At 39.4% G+C, this 8,255-nt stretch overlaps 1 long non-coding RNA gene across 1 annotated transcript in view; it reads left to right on the plus strand.

Moving 5' to 3' along the window:
- Window positions 1-7,782, plus strand: part of LOC111922898 (uncharacterized) — a 54,736-nt gene extending 46,954 nt beyond the window's left edge. Inside the window, exon 4 of the long non-coding RNA XR_015284137.1 lies at window positions 7,701-7,782. This is a non-coding gene — a long non-coding RNA (uncharacterized LOC111922898). The remainder of the gene's footprint in view (window positions 1-7,700) is intronic.
- Window positions 7,783-8,255: the final 473 nt, after the last annotated feature.

Here is an 8,255-nt window from a genome sequence, read left to right on the forward strand (position 1 = left end):
TAGGTTTATTAAACATGACAAGAAATTTAATAGAGAAATCAAGGTATTTGTAAAACACTAAAGGTGAAACTGCTTGCTGTTTACAACCAGTGATTTTTATGCTGTATTTCATAAGAACTGCCTGTCTCTGTCCAAAACAGAACAAAAAAAAAAAAGAATAAAATAAATAAGGAATGGTGCATTGTGATCACAATCATAGGCTGTTTATATGTATGCTTCAAATTAAAGGTTTGGTGTCATGGAAACAGCTTCTTCATTTGGAAAGCTCTGCGGCAGTGTGAGAAGGAAAAGACTGGAGAGGGCGAGAGGAAGAGGGAGCGCAGGAGCGTGGCCGTGCAGCCTTCCCAACATCAGTGGCTCCCTCCCTCCCTGCCTTCCCCGGAGACAAGGGAGCGAGCAGGAGGGCAGGGCTCCCGCGCTGCCTGCCTTACCTCGCTCTGCAATAAGGCAAATCATTCCCCCTTTGCTGTTTGTCATCGCCAAGACTGCATGTGGCTTATTTTGTAGTTAATGCACAGTGTAGTTCTAAACACTTTTTAAGGGAATTTTCTGTACTGAGGGGTTGTGTTTCTATATCTATATATTAATATATTTATACATACATATATATATGTGATGTATTTTTGTAAATGGACTTTATCTAAATACAGCATTTATCCACCAAACAAATGAATCTAGAATTTCTATAAATACTGTTAAGCTCTGCTTGTGTACATATATGCATAGTATATTTTGTGTAATTTTAATGCTAAAAAGACATTCCCTGTTGCTCCACATCAAAGGAAAGCAGTCATTTGTGTAAAGAGCTTCTAAAATTTACCAGGAGAGAAACCTTTCCAATGACTACCGAATTACAATAGATGGTTGGGAATTAACACCACCACTTGCATTGTCCTAGCTTTGATGGCAATTTACGTTCATTTTGTGGGCACAGTTCAGATTACTCAGTAATTGATTGCATTAAGCAGTAACAGGAGAGCTTTACAGGAACTAAATTAAGGGTATGTGCTATATTTCTGCTGTGTTGCTGTCATGAACATCACCAAGGAGCAGAAACAGACCAATCCTATAAAACAGATTGTTTTTTTTTTAAGGCATAGTAAAGTTAGATCTAAGATCCTGAGGTGGCATCCTGTGAAGGCAGTGGAGATATTCCCCACTCTTTCACAAAGCTCAGGCTGGCAGCACAGAGAGATCTGCTTACAGGACAGTGTGAATCCTTTGGTGCTTTCACAGTGGGGCCAAAAGTGTCCCTTCCTTGGGCTCCCAGATGAAAATGCTGCTCTTCTCTCCACCTAACTTCCTAACCCAGCTAGGTGTGAAAATCTTGGTGATTTGGGCATCTTGCGATGGTGCCTGGATCTTGGGAGACCTGTTAGACAAGTGGTTTAATTTCAAAACCAGGAGAGAGCTATGTCCCAGCCCAGGGGGAAAGGGCTGCTCACACCAAAGCAGGGCTTGAGGTTGGGGCCAGGATATCTTTGGAAAGGGAAGAGCCACTGAGGAGCTGCTGGCTGCCTGTTTAAGTGGGCAGTCCCAGGGGGAATGGGGGCAGTTGCAGGGCATCCACAGTGTGGGTCTGCCTTATAAGCAGATTTCACTGGGCTCCTTTCCTGCCCTGTGCTCACCCCCAGGGTGAGATGCTTGTGTTTGGCTTCCTGGCAGGAAGGAGTTTCTGTTGAACTCAAGAACTGCCTGTTCTTGAGTCTGAGGATGTGGAAGAGCGGGAGAGAAGTTTCAGGAAAAAAAAACAACCCAAATGTATTTGTCTAAAACATATCACTTTGATTTAAAGATGTTATTTACCTTCTCTGTACCTGAAAGAAATGGTGCTTCTCTTAGAACCAGAGCTGAAAAAGGAGTAGTCAGGTTTTTTTTGGTGTGTATGTGTGTTTTTATTTTTAAAAAAATAATTTCCAGTTTAAGAAATATGCTAAATGAAGCACCTGCCTGCACAAACAACCTGGGAGAAAGTGAGAGACTGCAATTCTGCCCGCTTTTGTTACGGTTCCTGCACTGGCACAGAGGTATCCCTGTTAATTCTGCAGGAAGGCTGCTTCTGGTGCAACAATGAATTCTGCTGAATGGAATTCAGGCACAGCAAAATCAACGTGCAGCTTTGGCACTGAGGGTTCATAAAGAAGAGTTTGGTGCCACTGTGAGAGGTGCTCAGCACTGCAGTGAAAGCGTCTTACTGGGAAGACAGTACCTAACAAAACCAGCTCATTCTTGTCTGCTGTGCAGAAACAGGTGTGCTAAAGAAACTGGAGGTGGAATGGTAATTGTGAGAAAAGTGCTAAATTCTCAGAGGAAAAATAAATCTCATTAATGCAGAGGAAAATCCCAACAAACCTTTAAAATTATAGAAATCTTTCTGTCTTAGAATAGCATAGTAGGTAAGGTAGAAAAGCTTGAAATTTCTTTATTTAGAGCCAGGCAATGGAGTGTTGAATAGTTCTACTTCAGACTTTCGTTCCCTTTATTATCAAAGCAACATGAAAGGCATAGAAGCCTGGGCAAAAGAGAAATGACTGTGCAATCTTTCCTCTCCTTGAGTTGTGCCTTTGTGCATGACTTATTTCAGTGTTTTCAAAGGTACTGAGGAGCAGGATGAAGAAGTGTGCATTTACATTAGTGGTTTTATTCAGATCTGGAATGCATTTTGAAACAGCTCTTCCAGTTGCTTGCACTAAGGTAGTTTGGTTTGTGGTACCGAGTGGCCTCAAAACTCCTGAACTCAGCTCTTCCTGAATGGAAACCAGTGCTCCCATCGCTAACCCAGCACATCAGATCACACTAGACCATGCCTCAACACATCCCCACTCTCCACCTTCCCTGTTTTTTTAAATAATGTGGCATTAGGTCCTAAGCACTAAGCATTTATCTCCACATACATCTTTTAACTGCAATACAGACACAGCCTTAGGCAATGGTTGCTACCCCACTGCTCCCCATCTACATCTTCAGAAGATCTTTGGCTTTCCCTTATTCAGAGGGTTGATAGTATGTGCCCAGTAAAGCTTTTTTTTTCAGAATAAAATGGCTGTTTAAATAGCAATTATTGGTAAGCGTTCGTGGCACAACCTACTGTTGATGAATATTCAATGCACAAGACTCCCCTGAGAGGCAGGGTCATTAAGGAGCTATCTAGATACATATGCTTTTGCAAGTTTTTCATCTAACTCGAAGGTGGGAATGCAAATTTTGAAACTTGGGGACATCCTGTGGCTTTGTAACACTCTCCAGGAGAGAAGTGCTCATTGAGATGAATAGCTCTCACTCATTCATATTCCTCATTTACTCATGTAACATTTATAATATGGGTAGTGTTCCTCCTTTTATAATAGCTCAGTGAGAGTTACAGATAGAACTTAAAATTACACTTCCTTGTGCTTAACTTTTCAGATGAGGCTTTGCAGAGCTGTGCAAGAGTAGAGCAAAGGCCACTCAGTTGCAGTGGGAGCCTAGGGAATAAATACTGTGCTGCAGGCAGATGTGAGCACTGCATTTCCTTCAGTGTGCACACAAGGGTAGCAAAGGAGGTGGGGACTCAGGCCTCCCCGGTCTCCTGTCCCTGCTTTCCCTTGATGGTTTGGAAGGTCTCCCTCCCTTTGGTTTGCTCTGGGAGCCAAGCTTCCTCATGGTCCTGCCTCCCACCTCTTCCATCCCTTTCCTGGGTCCTGGCTTTCCAGTCAGAAGCTGCTCTGGTGATGCAGGGAGGCCACAGTAGTGGAATACTTGTCCTGTGGGCTTCTTGCTCCTACTTCACATGAGTCTGGCTCCACATTATTCTTCACATGCAGTCATACATGGTTTGCAAACTCATGGCATGTGACAGGGTAATATTTTTTCATTCAAGAGGACACAAAAAGCTGTTGTATCTCAAAGGACACCTCTCCTGTGCCATACAGTTGGATGGTTGGACTCAATGATCTCAGAGATCTTTTCTAGCCTTAATGATTATATGATGATTCTATGCATAAAGAATTCAGGTGCTGTCCTGTTTCTCTCTCCTGCTCTGCACTACCATCCTTCATCTTATTAGAGATACACATTCCTACATCGATATCTATAACAAACATCCTAGCAGATGTTATGCAGTCCTTGAGTTTATTCTTTATTGAGATGTGAACTCTGTTTCAGGGTAGTATTTTCTGTATTATGATTTTTATTTTTCATTTTCCTCAGTGGCTTTTTTTGTCTATCTGGTCTAGGATGAAGATCATGGCTTCTTCATGGAATCAAAGCCTGTGAAAAGATTTCTTAGCTAGTCTTTTTAGATGTAAAATTTTCAATAAATACTTTTCATAGACATTTTGAGATGCCTGCTTGCCTTAATAGCTGTATCACAAAGACTTGAAGATGTATTTGAATTAATGGAGGTCATTAAAATAGTCTTTTAAACCATAAAACAAGAACTTTCTTAAATTACAGTATGATGTCAGGGGTGAAAATGGTTGGTACTGGTGACAGAGACAGCAAGAGAGGAGAGAGAAAGGAAAAATAAAGCACCGGTAATAAAATCAAGCAAGTTTGTTTAAGATCAGCTACTCAGTCATTACAGTAGATTTTTCAGTTCATCTCTAGGACTATGAATATTGCATTTGTAAAAATGATTTACAGAAAAATACCCACCTTGTTCTCCTCAAGACAAAAAGGAATAACTTGGCTGGCTTCATGGCCAGTATAAGTTGGGCAGTAAATATAAGGAGAGGAATGAGAAAAAAATGTGGACAAGATTTTGAGCAATTTTCCCAGTTCAGGAAGGAGTGAGGAGGGGCCTGGGACAGGACTGGTGTGGTGCTGTTGCTTGGGGAAAAGGCTTTTGTTTTCATCGGTATCTCACATTGTTAAGAAACATGTGGGAAATTCTTCTGACATGATGGATTCTAGCAGTCTGATGTCCTGTGCTGGCCCTTGGAATACAGGAATATTTTCTATTCTGAAATAAAGAAATAAAATCCATCTTTCTTTCCATCTACTTGAATAGGAATTAGATTGGACCCTAAGTATTTTAAATAGCTTTGTGCCAAATTTCAGCATGAGCTTGGTGAAAATTAAAACATTAACTTGGAAACAGAAATGAAGGCATGGGTGAGGGCATTAATGACAGCTGGGGGAAAGAGACCAGTCAACAAGTTATTATTCTCATCTTCCCTTTCAGTTTTCATTCCACATCACCTGATACCTAGGAGGGATCAGTTTGCTGTTGAGAACTGTAGGTACCACCTCAAAACAAAGAACAGTAACTGTGAAATGCAGAAACCCTCCAGCATATGAGAGGATCAAGATCTTGCTGTAGCCATGGTGTTTGTTTTTTTAAGTGACTTGGTGGACTCTAAGTGACGGTGGCACTGCTGTCAAATCCAGAATCTCGAGGTCTGTAGATTACAGTAGATGTAAGAGGATGATGCAAACAATTGTAGACACTTAGATAATCTGTGCTTTACCAACTTAGGTAAAAAAACGTTCAAGGGAGACATTTCAGGAAAAAAACCCACAAAAAGCAGCATGATGTGACAAAGCACATAGTTCAAAGAGCTTAACTCAGTATTTTAAAAGATGAGCTGTTTCTTTTTGGCTAAAGAAGCACTGACTAGCCTGCCAGACAAGGAAGGACCTGCTCTGAGTTAGTAAGGAAAGCTAATGTTGTACTCCCAAAATAATTAAAGCATATCTGGAAAGTCCTAAGAATCTCTTCATCTAAGGAAATGAAATGTTTTGCTCAATTCCAATTTCAGTTGCTCCACTTCAAATGTAAAAAAGCAACTTAAGGCAATAAATGCCTTTGGAAAAGGAAAGAAGTAGTTCAGAATAACTATGTTGGAAAAAATCAGATTCCACTTGACCATAAAAAATGTTATTGAGAAAAGGGCTTAATGTGTACATTTATCAGATTAAAATGAAAAGATGGGAAAATAATGAAAGAGTTTTACTGCACCACAGCGAGTATTTCTAAAAATTTGCACAGTTTTCCTTTTTTTTTGTTTAAATCTATGTTATAATTTTGGGAGTGCTTTGTCAGACTGTGTGTGTGCATACAAATAACAGAGAAAAGAAACTTCAAGTGCTAGACTTGGCAAGCTTAATTTAGGTTTTTTTAAACAATCAGTGCTGGTGGTGATGGTAGTAGTTCTCTTTCTGTGTACTCTTTCTAACATGACTCATTTGTTTGTGATTAAAAATTTAAAAAGCCACTTCAGGCATCCTGGGAGGATTTACTGCAAATCCCTGTATTTGTGTCAATGGGCCCATATGCAATTTTAGTTCAAAAAATGCCTTTGTAAATCTGCCTTCTGGCACCTAGGATCTTAATAAAAGATGAGGTCATGGCCAAAATTTGCCTCTTCTATCATTGCTGCTGTAAATGGGAGACGTTTGGCCTTTAATTGGTGTTGGCTCGTCCTGTGTGATCATGAAACATTATAGTAACACATGGGGTTTTTATTGTAATTCCTTTGCAAGGGACATTCCTGCTTTTTCCCCTTCTCTCTAGATTGCTGTTAATCAGCTCTGCCCAAAGGAGAATGCCATTTGTTCTGTAATAATAATTTGTTCTCTAGCCCAATGAGTGGATGCATCAATATTTGCCCATTCATGTTTATCTCAGCTATTTGGTGAAACTGTGGAAGCAATTTTGCTAAACCCAGCCTCTCTATCCATGTGTTTCTTTGCCTTTATTCATGGGACAATCTTTTTTGTCTGTATTATAAAGGCTTTCCTTACACCTTCTCCTCATCTTGTAACCCAAATCTGCCAGTTCTCAGCCAAACCAACCGTTCGTCTTCTGTGCTCTTAACTTTTGAAGGATGTGGAGATCTAGAAAGGTGATTTTAGTCAGCTGCTTATTTTGCCTAAAAATTATTTGTGGGACTCCACAAAGGGTTTTTATGGCATGTATTTCAGACTACTGAGAGGGTTAAAAGGGGACTTGTGTAGTTGCAGTATAGAGTAGGAGAAACTGATACCTTAGGAAGTCTGAAGATAAGGATGGGAAGTCAAAGGGGATAAGGAGATATTTTGATAAATACTTTTTTCTGCTTCTCATCTGTGGTTATGTGGGCAATCCTGTATTTAATTATGTATCTGGTTCTGTGTTTGGAGTCTGAGGTAATAAGGCTGTTCTATATTGGAATTGTTTTAGAATTAATTCCTCCAATTTTTAAATTTTGTTCATTGTACAGTGGTGTTGTGTGTTATTTTAAGATGAAGACTGTGCTAGCATGACTATGCTGAATTTTCTCAAGGGTAAACTGTTGCATATACCTGAAGCCACACTGAAAATCAAGGTGGAAATCCAAGTCAGGACAAGGCAATTTGTTTTATGAGCAGGGTGATTCACCAGAAGCAAATGAAAGATCCAAGAGAATCAGTCTGATGTCAGCAGAAGATTAGTAACACATGAGAATTTCTCATAAAAATCCAGTTCTGACTAAATGTTTTTGTTGTAAACAACTGCTGCTGAAATGATACACGAGAAGAAATACCCTACTTCATTACAATGCTTGGAGTCTTTCTCTTTTCACAATATAAATGCACCAATTTTCTTTGGCTTTTATAGCTCTGGCAGATAAAGTGTAGAGGGCTGCTTGAAGGATCACCTAGTTTAACCTTTATTAGCACATGAATGCATGAAGCAGTATTAAATAGAAAATAGAAATGCCTGAAGATCATATCAAGTGCTCTGTTTGTATTTACAGGTTGGACTGTAATTTGTGAAGATACTGGATGACAGGTCTTTGTCTGCCTGGCTGTTAAAAAGACAAGGTTGGCATTCAAAAGGTAATAAAGCAAGAAAGATCCTCTCCTTCATTGTTTTGATTGCTTTACTTTTTTTTCATTAAATATATTTAACAGTTTCTCTCTCTCTTAGAATAAAAAAATTGTAATTTTTAAGTGTGTCATTTGGCTTTCAAGACATTTTATTCAGTGTCAGAATGTGACAATGCTCATTTGTTAATACCCTTTGACATGATAGATATGGAAGTATGAGATATAAATCTTTTTCTGGAGATGCTGTTGAATTAAAACCCTATTGTAATGCTCCTTAAAATGGAAAGTTTAATTGTGTGTTGAACACTGTGAAGTCATGCAGCAAATACACAGTTTTTTTCCCATTTTTTGTATTTTGTATACTTTGCTCTTGAAATCAACCTGTTGGGTTGAATAAGTTCTTTATAGTGAGATTTGAGTGGTGTGAGTAGGTTCTATAGTGAGGGAATTCACATACACAAATTGAAGTTGTTTTCTAAAAT

The sequence above is a fragment of the Cyanistes caeruleus genome, chromosome 3 (genome assembly GCF_971803275.1).
Source record: "Cyanistes caeruleus chromosome 3, bCyaCae1.hap1.1, whole genome shotgun sequence".
NCBI lineage: Eukaryota > Metazoa > Chordata > Aves > Passeriformes > Paridae > Cyanistes > Cyanistes caeruleus.